The sequence below is a fragment of the Salvelinus sp. IW2-2015 genome, linkage group LG17, assembly GCF_002910315.2.
Source record: "Salvelinus sp. IW2-2015 linkage group LG17, ASM291031v2, whole genome shotgun sequence".
NCBI classification, from domain to species: Eukaryota; Metazoa; Chordata; class Actinopteri; order Salmoniformes; family Salmonidae; genus Salvelinus; species Salvelinus sp. IW2-2015.
The window spans coordinates 32690211-32702842 of NC_036857.1; the positions used below are offsets into that span (position 1 = coordinate 32690211).

At 40.5% G+C, this 12632-nt stretch overlaps 1 protein-coding gene across 2 annotated transcripts in view; it reads right to left on the reverse strand.

Moving 5' to 3' along the window:
- The window catches only part of LOC111976803 (forkhead box protein J3), an 88449-nt gene extending 76171 nt beyond the window's left edge, over window positions 1-12278 (reverse strand). The window contains exon 1 of one of the 2 annotated variants that reach the window (XM_070448104.1): window positions 11996-12278. The gene's annotated coding sequence lies outside the window, so the exon portion shown is untranslated. The remainder of the gene's footprint in view (window positions 1-11995) is intronic. The other variant, XM_024005945.2, reaches the window with a different exon arrangement.
- Between the last annotated feature and the right edge of the window lie 354 nt (window positions 12279-12632).

Consider the following 12632-nt stretch of genomic DNA (forward strand, 5'->3'; position numbering starts at 1 on the left):
TGCGCGTTCATGTGATAGAGAGCTCTGTTCCATCGCACTTCTGAAGACAAAATAATTCTCAGGTTGGAACATTATTGAAGAATTATGTTAAAAACATCCTAAAGATTGATTCAATACTTCGTTTGTCATGTTTCTACGGACTGTAATATAACTAACTATTCATCCGTACTTTCCGCTGAACTTGCACGCGCGCCGTGAGTTTGGAAAGTGTACTGAACGCTAGAACAACAAGGAGGAATTTGGACATAAATGGACATTATCGAACAAAACAAACATTTATTGTGGAACTGGGATTCCTGGGAGTGCATTCTGATGAATATCAAAGGTAAGTGAATGTTTATAATGTTATTTCTGACTTCTGTTGACCGCACAACATGGCGGATATCCTTTTGTGTCTTGATTGGGCTCTGAGCGCAGACCTCAGATTATTGCATGGTTTGATTTTTCCGTAAAGCTTTTTTGAAAATCTGACACAGCGTGTGGCTCTCTGCAAAATCACCAGATGTTTTGGAACTACTGAACCTAACGCGCCAATGTAAACTCAGATTTTTGGATATAAATATGAACTTTACCGAACAAAACATACATGTATTGTGTAACATGAAGTCCTATGAGTGTCATCTGATGAAGATCAAAGGTTAGTGATTAATTTTATCTATATTTCTGCTTTTTGTGACTCCTCTCTTTGGCTGGAAAAATGGCTGTGTTATTCTGTGAATAGGCACTCACCTAACATAATCGTTTGGTTTGCTTTCATCATAAAGCCTTTTTGAAATCGGACACTGTGGCTGGATTTACAAGAAGTGTATCTTTAAAATGGTGTAAAATACATGTATGTTTGAGGAATTTTAATTATGGGATTTCTGTTGTTTTGAATTTGGCGCCCTGCAGTGTCACTGGCTGTTGACAAGGTGGGACGCTACCGTCCCACGTACCCTAGAGAGGTTAAATAAGTGAAATACATTTTTATTTCAGGGAAAATAAAATACAAATTATTCATGAAATGTTATCAATTCACATCCCAGATCAACAGGAGAAAATGGAAATGATTCACCCCAGCACTGCTTTTCAGATCTCAACCAATAGCTAATGAACTGCCAACACACTGTGGCCCTCGAGAACTTAGAATCAAATATCTAGCCTACACAGATACACAGTAACACCTAAAAACGGCTTACAGGAGAGAAGAGGTTGCAACCCATCGACAAGCAGAAAAAATCCTGAGAACAGCAAAGTTAAAAAGGTGTATTTTTCCATAAATAAAATATGGGAGTGCAGCATTTGGGCACACTCCCCCTACGAGAGGTCCCAGGAGAGGGAAGGATGCTGTTTGTGAACTCGGGCTCAGCACAGTAAAGGTTACAGCACTGCATCACCGAGAAATCAACTGCATTCCCACATCCACCCATGTTCAGTTGTCCTCTTTAAAAATGCATTGATTTACAGCAAAAATAGATTAAAGCGCCCAACTGCGCCAACCTAAAAGTTTGGCTTCTGCATAGCATTAATAATGGAACAACCCCCAAAACCTAGAGGCATTCACTTGAAGGAACGGCTTTGGTTTTGTTGCACTTTAAAATGGGGAGAAATTTACATGTTTTAGAAGTATCACAGCTTTTTTATGGTTATTTATAATAACATTGTTTCACATGCAAATAGGCTGACAATTGTTACTCATTAAAAACATAACCAGTACAATGCAATACACTACTGTGTCAACCCAAGGTTTTACACAATGTTCAGAAGTGGAGCTTTGTGTTCTTCTCACTAAGATAGTTGGCAGGAATAAGAAGTTTGCAAATGCCAGTTCAGTTCTGCCAAACCAGTTCTATACGAGACACTTAAAAGGGTAGGTAGCATAAACGTAAATCACATGTAGCATATGGATTTGCATTAGTACACACATCAAAAGTCCCAATGCAAAGTTACACCTCAATTAAAAACTGTTACAAGTTATTAAATAAAACTGATCAGAATTTCAAAGAATGCTGAAGTCAACTTGGAAAGAAAAATAAATCCGGGGCGTGATGCAATTTGGAGGACCCGGCAAGCCAGCCTATTCCCTATAATGTAAACTCCAAATGTTTAACTTTAAATTAAACCAAATTGTTTGCACTGGTTTCTTTTTAATTTAATTTACATTTTTCAGCCAAATTACAAGAAAATATTTTAACGTTAGACGGCTACTAGGGATAACATTAGCAGGCTAGTTGGCTAGAAACCTTGCAAGTTGATTTATTGAGTCAGCCAGTTGCTATCAACAGTAAACCAATGTTTTCCAAATACATTACGCCATCTCACCAGTTACGAAATAATGTTATCTTAACCAGCAAGCTAGCCAGCCAGCTAACGTTAGCTATTTAGCCAACTAGCTATTAGCCTAGCCAGCCAAGCTCCACGGTTACTCTCAGAAAGCTGGAGCCCAACTACTGAAGACCAGCTAGAACACAACCGAAACATAACCGCAGATTATAAGCAAAGGAGAGAGCAGACACTTTAGAGATTGATGGTTGGGGCCCATCGATGGTAAAACCTTTAAAAGAGTCGCGGCCGAGTTAGCTACCAAAGCAAGGGGGAGGCGGGCGCTTCACCAGGTCAAAATCCAAAATAGATAGATTCCAGATGTCAGTCAGCTTGCACTAAGCCAAGGCAAAATAAAATTACCAGACTACTTCACAGAGAACATGCCGAAATGTTAACAAAACAAAAATAAGAACCAAAGAGGTACTACACAATTAGCAAGCAGGTATGATTTTCGATTTCATTTTTAACCCACGGCAAGAAAGCACTAGAGCCTGCTCTTTGTTTACATCACACTTCCTCGTGATTGGTGGATTGTAATTCACCACCACTTGGATCTGGAATGTAATTACATGCTAGCATGGCTAATGGCTAACTTTAGCCAGCTACCGTGCTAGCATACAAACTCGGTAGCACAGAGTAGGTCCTCCATATGACCTTGAGAAATTGTGCATAGTGGGTAGTTTAGAAGATATCTGGAAATAATAAAAATAAGTTAATAAATATTTAATAACCCAAAAACGTAACTATGTGTACTTATAGGTAATGTAACCAGATCGTGACTACAACTACGCTACTAAGTCTTTGACCACACTGTGTTACATTGGCGAGTAAAAACTCATGCGTGTCTAATGTTAACTACTGCCACCCTTTCAATGTAATGAGTCCCACTCTGACGTCTTTCCCTAGCTTTGAAATGACAGAACACACTATTCAACGGAAATTAGAAAGGTCTGAAAATCTCATCAATTCGGGTGATGTGCAACAGTTTGAGGGCCCGGACCACAATCAGAGTACACAGCCCAGGTTCACAGAATGGATGTTCAGATTAATCTAGAAGTACCTGGGCAATAACACAAGGTACACGCTGTCAGTAATATAATTTCCTCTTCATCGTGAAGCACAAGAGGTAGAATGCATTTAAAAGGTGCAGCACACTAGTGGCCTGGGGTGGTGTAACGGTTACTGCCACTGCCTTCAGGAACACACATACAGTGGGGAGAACAAGTATTTGATACACTGACGATTTTGCAGGTTTTCCTACTTACAAAGCATGTAGAGGTCTGTAATTTTTATCATAGGTACACTTCAACTGTGAGAGAATGAATCAAAAACAAAAATCCAGAAAATCACATTGTATGATTTTTAAGTAATTAATTTGCATTTTATTGCATGACATAAGTATTTGATACATCAGAAAAGCAGAACTTAATATTTGGTACAGAAACCTTAGTTTGCAATTACAGAGATCATACGTTTCCTGTAGTTCTTGACCAGGTTTGCACACACTGCAGCAGGGATTTTGGCCCACTCCTCCATACAGACCTTCTCCAGATCCTTCAGGTTTCGGGGCTGTCGCTGGGCAATACGGACTTTCGGCTCCCTCCAAAGATTTTCTATTGGGTTCAGGTCTGGAGACTGGCTAGGCCACTCCAGGACCTTGAGATGCTTCTTACGGAGCCACTCCTTAGTTGCCCTGGCTGTGTGTTTCGGGTCGTTGTCATGCTGGAAGACCCAGCCACGACCCATCTTCAATGCTCTTACTGAGGGAAGGAGGTTGTTGGTCAAGATCTCGCGATACATGGCCCCATCCATCCTCCCCTCAATACGGTGCAGTCGTCCTGTCCCCTTTGCAGAAAAGAATCCCCAAAGAATGATGTTTCCACCTCCATGCTTCACGGTTGGGATGGTGTTCTTGGGGTTGTACTCATCCTTCTTCTTCCTCCAAACACGGCGAGTGGAGTTTAGACCAAAAAGCTCTATTTTTGTCTCATCAGACCACATGACCTTCTCCCATTCCTCCTCTGGATCATCCAGATGGTCATTGGCAAACTTCAGACGGGCCTGGACATGCGCTGGCTTGAGCAGGGGGACCTTGCGTGCGCTGCAGGATTTTAATCCATGACGGCGTAGTGTGTTACTAATGGTTTTCTTTGAGACTGTGGTCCCAGCTCTCTTCAGGTCATTGACCAGGTCCTGCCGTGTAGTTCTGGGCTGATCCCTCACATTCCTCATGATCATTGATGCCCCACGAGGTGAGATCTTGCATGGAGCCCCAGACCGAGGGTGATTGACCGTCATCTTGAACTTCTTCCATTTTCTAATAATTGTGCCAACAGTTGTTGCCTTCTCACCAAGCTGTTTTGGCCATTGTGGAGAGGTTGGAGTCTGTATGATTGAGTGTGTGGACAGGTGTCTTTTATACAGGTAACGAGTTCAAACAGGTGCAGTTAATACAGGTAATGAGTGGAGAACAGGAGGGCTTCTTAAAGAAAAACTAACAGGTCTGTGAGAGCCGGAATTCTTACTGGTTGGTAGGTGATCAAATACTTATGTCATGCAATAAAATGCAAATTAATTACTTAAAAATCATACAATGTGATTTTCTAGATTCCGTCTCTCACAGTTTAAGTGTACCTATGATAAAAAATGACAGACCTCTACATGCTTTGTAAGTAGGAAAACCTGCAAAATCGGCAGTGTATAAAATACTTGTTCTCCCCACTGTATATGCCAGTGCTGGTGTGGGTTCAAATCCAGCCTATGCCCTTCTAGCACACCATCTCTCCTCCTCCCTTTCCTGTCTCTCTTCGCAGTCTGTCCAACAAAATAGGCTATATTCTGAAAAAGAAAATACAGCACAGTAGGTATACATTTACTGTGAAAACATCCAATATAAAAGTTAGTTACATGTTGGGAATAGCCCAAGCAGAATGGAGACTTAAATGCACATTACTCCACCTAATGGCAGATCATTTGAATAATCACTTTAACAAGGGGGCATTAATAATGCTTTCGGGGCAAAGGACTGGATTTCCAAATGATCAAATTGGTATGCAAAGGTGGGAATATTCCCTTGGATGAATGTCACTGGAGAGACTATTGCACAATTTCAGAGACATGTCGTCTGATTTGGAGCTGTAATTTAAATGCACAATTTACAGACATCTACACTCCTATGAAAATAATAGTCAGTAATGTTACAGCATTACTCTTTGACCAAAGAGGTTATCAAATTATGTTATATGTTATGCAACGGGTGGTTCTAATCCTGGATGCTGATTGGTTAAAACCACATTCCAGCTGGTGTCTATTCCACAAGTTACCACCGGCTAAAGCTATGTTGTTGAAATGCCTATTTACTCTGTTCCATCTCACTGCGCAATCCACGGTCTCATCAGCCAGGTCAAAAAACAGGTCAAACTAAACAAAATGCAGCTAGTCTTTCCAGCTTCAGTTTGAAGTTATTGCGTTAGCTGTGTTGTTGGCTAGATCTTCTGAACAACAGTGTCCTGACAAGAGAGGACATTTTTTTATGACAGGCAAAATCGCAGATCATTAGCTCATTGTTATGGATGTATCCAAATAAATGTCTGTCAACCGAACCGATAGAACGAACAACCAGCCGGTGTGGGTAGCAACCTTAGATGTGTCATGACTATATCTTGTGGAAGGATTAAATAGAATGAATGAAATCAAAATACAATGTTTAATGAAAATATGTCAATCATTATTTGAGTATGTTGGCAACCCGTTGTATAAAGTAAAGTCGGAAGTTTAATTACACCTTAGCAAAATACATTTACTCAGTTTTTCATTATACCTGACATTTAATCCTAGTAAAAATTCCCTGTCTTAGGTCAGTTAGGATCACCATTTTATTTTAAGAATGTGAAATTTCAGAATAATAGCAAAGATCATTATTTCAGCTTTTACTTCTTTCATCACATTCCCAGTAGGTCAGAAGTTTACAAACACATACACTCAATTAGTATTTGGTAGCATTGCCTTTAAATTGTTTAACTTGAGTCAAACATTTCAGGTAGCCTTCCAAAAGCTTCCCACAATAAGTTGTGTGAATTTTGGCCCATTCCTCCTGACAGAGCTGGTGTAACCAAGTCAGGTTTGTAGGACTCCTTGCTCACACACGCTTTTTAAGTTCTGGCCACAAATTTTCTATGGGATTGAGGTCAGGGCTTTGTGATGGCCACTCCCAATACCTTGAGTTTGTTGTCCTTAAGCCATTTTGCAACAACTTTGGAAGTATGCTTGGGGTCATTGTCCATTTGGAAGACCCATTTACAACCAAACTTAAACTTCCTGACTGATGTCTTGAGATGTTGCCTCAATATATCCACAATTTTCCTCCCTCAAGATGCCATCTATTTTGTGAAGTGCACCAGTCCCTCCTGCAGCAAAGCACCCCCATAACACAATGCTGCCACCCCGGTGCTTCACGGTTGGGATGGTGTTTTTCGGCTTGCAAGCCTCTCCTTTTCCCTCCAAACATAACGATGGTCATTATGGCCAAACAGTTCTATTTCATCAGACCAGAGGACATTTCTCCAAAAAGTACAATCTTTGTCCCCATGTGCAGTTGCAAACCGTAGTCTGGCTTTTTTATGGCGGTTTCGGAGCAGTGGCTTCTTCCTTGCTGAGCGGCATTTCAGGTTATGTCAATATAGGAATCATTTTACTGTGGATATAGATACTTTTGTACCTGTTTCCTCCAGCATCTTCACAAGGTCCTTCGCTGTTGTTCTGGGATTGATTTGCACTTTTCGCACCGAAGTATGTTCGTCTCTAGGAGACAGAACATGTCTCCATCCTGAGCGGTATGACGGCTGCATGGTCCCATGGTGTTTATACTTGCTTACTATTGTTTGTACAGATGAATATGGTACCTACAGGCGTTTGGAAATTGCTCCCAAGGATGAACCAGACTTGTGGAGGTCTACAATGTTTTGTGTGAGGTCTTGGTGGATTTCTTTTGATTTTCCCATGATGTCAAGCAAAGAGGCACTGAAGGTAGGCCTTGAAATACATCCACAGGTACACCTCCAATTGACTCAAATTGTCAATTAGCCTAGCAGAAGCTTCTAAAGCCATGACATCATTTTCTGGAATTTTCCAAGCTGTTTAAAAGGCACAGTCAACTTAGTGTATGTAAACTTCTGACCCACTGGAATTGTGATACTGTGAATTAAGTGAAATAATCAGTCTGTAAACAATTGTTGGAAAAAATACTTGTGTCATGCATAAAGTAGATGTCCTAGCCGACTTGCCAAAACAATAGTTTGTTAACAAGAAATTTGTGGAGTGATTGAAAAAAAACGAGTTAATGACTCCTACCTAAGTGTATGTAAACTTGACATATATATACACATTTATTTATTACACACACTCAGCAAAAAAATAATACATCCCTTTTTCAGGACCCTGTCTTTCAAAGATAATTAGTAAAAAGCCAAATAACTTCACAGATCTTCATAGTAAAGGGTTTAAACACTGTTTCCCATGCTTGTTCAATGAACCATAAACAATTAATGAACATGCACCTGTGGAACGGTCGTTAACACACTAACAGCTTACAGACGGTAGGCAATTAAGGTCACAGTTGTGAAAACTTAGGACACTAAAGAGGCCTTTCTACCTACTCTGAAAAACACCAAAAGAAAGATGCCCAGGGTCCCTGCTCATCTGCGTGAATGTGCCTTAGGCATGCTGCAAGGAGGCATGAGGACTGCAGATGTGGCCAGAGCAATAAATTGCAATGTCCGTACTGTGTGACGCCTAAGAGAGCGCTACAGGGAGACAGGAAGGACAGCTGATCGTCCTCGCAGTGGCAGACCACGTGTAACAACACCTGCACAGGATCGGTACATCCGAACATCACACCTGTGGGACAGGTACAGGATGGCAACAACAACTGCCGAGTTACACCAGGAACGCACAATCCCTCCATCAGTGCTCAGTCCACAATAGGCTGAGAGAGACTGGACTGAGGTCCTCACCAGACATCACCAGCAACAATGTCGCCTTTGGGCACAATCCCACCGTCGCTGGACCAGACAAGACTGGCAAAAAGTGCTCTTCACTGACGGGTCGCGGTTGTGTCTCACCAGGGGTGATGGTCGGATACGCATTTACCGTTGAAGGAATGAGCGTTACAACTAGGCCTGTTCTCTGGACTAGAGGTCGACCGATTATGATTTTACAACGCTGATACCGATACTGATTATTAGAGGACCCAAAAAAGCTGATACCGATTAAATCGGCTGTTTTTTTGTAATAATGACAATTACAACAATACTGAATGAACACTTATTTTAACTTAATGTAAGACATCAATAAAGTAAATTTAGAATCAAATAAAAAATGAAACATGTTCAATTTGATTTAAATAATGCAAAAACAAAGTGTTGGAGAAGAAAGTAAAAGTGCAATATGTGCCATGTAAGAAAGCTAACGTTTAATTAAGTTCCTTGCTCAGAACATGAGAACATATGAAAGCTGGTGGTTCCTTTTAACATGAGTCTTCAATATTCCCAGGTAAGAAGTTTTAGGTTGTAGTTATTATAGGAATTATAGGACTATTTCTCTCTATACGATTTGTATTTCATATACCTTTGACTATTGGATGTTCTTATAGGAACTTTAGTATTGCCAGTGTAACAGTATAGCTTCCATCCCTCTCCTCGCCGCTACCTGGGCTCGAACCAGGAACACATCGACAACAGCCACCCTCGAAGCAGCGTTACCCATGCAGAGCAAGGGGAACAACTACTCCAAGTCTCAGAGCGAGTGACATTTGACTATTAGCGCGCACCCCGCTAACTAGCTAGCCATTTCACACCGGTTACACCAGCCTAAGCTCGGGAGTTGATAGGCTTGAAGACATAAACAGCGCAATGCTTGAAGCATTGCGAAGAGCTGCTGGCAAAACGCACGAAAGTGCTGTTTGAATTAATGCTTACGAGCCTGCTGGTGCCTACCATCGCTCAGTCAGACTGCTCTATCAAATCATAGACTTAATTATAACGTTTATTCTTTCAGTGAAATACAGAACCGTTCCGTATTTTATCTAACGGGTGGCATCCATAAGTCTAAATAATCCTGTTACATTGCACAACCTTCAATGTTATGTCATAATTACGTAAAACTCTGGCAAATTAGTTCGCAATGAGCCAGGCGTCCCAAACTGTTGTTTGGAAGGAACACGCAACACTATGTGTGGAGAAAAAATGGCACAGCACACCAACATCAAAACCTCATCCCAACTGTAAAGTATGGTGAAGGGAGCATCATGGTTTGGGGCTGCCTCAGGGCCTGGACAGCTTGCTATCATAGACAGGGAAATGATTTACCAAGTTTATCAAGACATTTTGCAGGAGAATGTAAAGAGGAATGGTCCAAAATTCCTCCTGACCGTTGTGCAGGTCTGATCCGCAACTACAGAAAACATTTTGTTTGATGTTATTGCTGCCAAAGGAGGGTCAACCAGTTATTAAATCCAAGGGTTCACATACTTTTTCCAACCTACACTGAATGTTTAAATGATGTATTCAATATAGACAAGAAAGATACAATAATGTGTGTTATTAGTTTAAGCACACTATGTTTGTCTATTGTTGTGACTTAGATGAAGATCAGATCACATTTGATGACCAATTTATGCAGAAATCTAGGTAATTCCAAAGGGTTCACATACCTTTTCTTGCCACTGTAGATTAAAGCATCAATACATGAGGGAAGGGGGAGTGAATTATGAGTGAATTATTGTGTGTGGTCATAGGTATTGTCTGTGCTATGTTGTGTTCATAGGTACAAGGAGAAGCAACACTCCCCCCCCCCCCAAAATCCCTACAATAGTGTTGGAATGAGGATGACCTGGTTTGGCTATCGGAGATGCATGTACACATGAGGGACAAGCTCTCCAGTGGGTGGCTGTTAATAAGACCAAACCTCTCACCCAATGGAACTAGCTTTCTTGGAGCAGTGGTAACAGTCGCTGCCTTTGGTCATGGCTACCTGAGTTCGAGCCTCGTGAATCTCTACAGCATCGATGGCATTATGGAGAGTAAATAATAAACAATATTCATGAAAATATGGCACAATTTCCCAACACCTAGCAACCAAACGGAACCTCCAATTTCAATTCCTAAGTGAGTTGATGCTGAATCCCTAATTTATTAGTGATGCATTTGCTGACAATGACCGTAATTATATTGACCTCAGAGATTAAAATACAAATCAAAAAACATTAGGAGGGTTCCTTTTTATCACGTTTAATGGGAATCTGCATAATATATCTTAATGAGGCACTTAATGGTCTATGAGTGATCTATTGAGAATGTCTACATGGCAATTAGCCGAGAGTGTGTGGCAGCTGTTCTACAATTAAAATGCCAAATTACCTTCAATCAACACCATTTAAGACTGCACGTAAAACTCAACACAAAATGTGGAGAAAAATATGTTCAGACAACTCTGATCTTGATAGGAGTAAGGGACTTGTCCAAATAAGGAACCAGTGTTCTCTCTTTATAAAAATTCTCTTTCACCCTCTCACTTAATGGTCTGGTAAGATTAAACATTCAATTTTTCCAGTACACCTAAACTGCAGTATTGTGAAAGGAGTCATTCCCAACTCCTCTATGGCAAACCTGATTTTATGAGACTTGAATACAGGCGTTAACACCAAAAATTGATAAAAGATACAAGGCCCATAGAACAAATGGACGTCTGAAGATATAGCATAATGCAAAAAATCTTAATGTAGTAGGTTCTGTCTGTATTCATAGGCAGACATAAAAGCCATGGTCATTATTCAAACAAAAACATGCCAATATACTGTAGGCTACAGATGTTATTTGTCATGGACATGAGTAGGCTGCCAGTGAATAGCCATCATTCTTGTACTTCCGGTACCTTCCTTTTGACATGCACTTAGTTTGACGCTTTCAATAAAAATGACTAAATAATATATTAGTTCGTACACGGCTAAATTGTAGCAAGAAAATTACCTGTCTTCGACAAGATAAAATCAGTGGAAACTTTGCAACGGACCATTTCGAAATATAAATATTGTAACTATTTGCTGAATTTTAGTGTTTTAGCAAACAACATTACATCCATTAAACTGACACATAGGTGGGAAGTGACAACATCGTAATACAATAATGCTACTTACGTCACTAAAATTGCACTAGATTTTTGTTCTGTAATTTACCAGTTACTGAGAGGCAGCCCCAGTAGTCTACTTTGACATTTCACAACTGTCATCGCTTCAAAAGTTCACGCGGGTCTAAAAAGTAMAACTTATAACGCATGTATGGATGCATAACGTTACATGTCAGAATGTTTGAGCATCCGTTTCAATTTCGACCAATCGAAATTCAATGTAAAAGTCATTTTACTACTTGCAAGGCAATTAAACAGCAGAATCAATCTGAGCATCACGACCGAGGATCACCCTGAAAAAAAGGTATAGGATATTGCAAACTTGAAGTTAATATCCTCAAATAACATGGGCTGTCTATCTGCATTGTATGATGACAGGGAGAGAGAACCTGTCAGGGCCTGTKCACAGCGCAAACCCGGAGCTCAAGTACATTTCTTTGCCTATGTGAGATATTTTCTCCAGGCCTTATTAGGCCTAACGTTACGACATTACCAAATTCGCTTTACTTACCCCGGTGGATGGTTATTAACCGGTTCAAATTTGAGAGGTTCAGCTGTTCCAGTGCTGCACTTGAACATTTCCTCCGAGGACGGAGCTACTTCACCTTCTAGGGCTGTCACTTAAGTTGCATGCCCCATGCGATACTCGTGTCATATTGACCGGTTCTGTGGTCAGTTGCGTCCCTTGATTTGAAGACTTCTTCACCCGGCTATTCGCATTTGCTTCTCCAACAACAGAATCCCGCCGGGTCTCCCGGCTCCGACTCAGTTCTCTTGCAAAACCACCGGAACTACTTCCAATGCCAGACGGAGCACGTTGAAGGCAAATCCATGCACCACGGTCAGACAACAGAACATCCCATAACTAGTCCCCATATTCAATACTTCATTAACTTTTCATAGCGAATTCATTGTCGCCAACAACAATAACGTGACAATAATAATAATAATAACCATAATCATCATAATATGTTCATCATTATTCATGTGTTTATATATTTATTCATTTAAACGTAACTAGGAAGCTATTTCACATCCATAGTCACTGGGGAGGTTTAAAACAGACCATCAAAACATAAATACAAAAACATAGCATAATAACAAACAAGTAATATATATATATATTTTTTTTAATGCATGCATCAAAC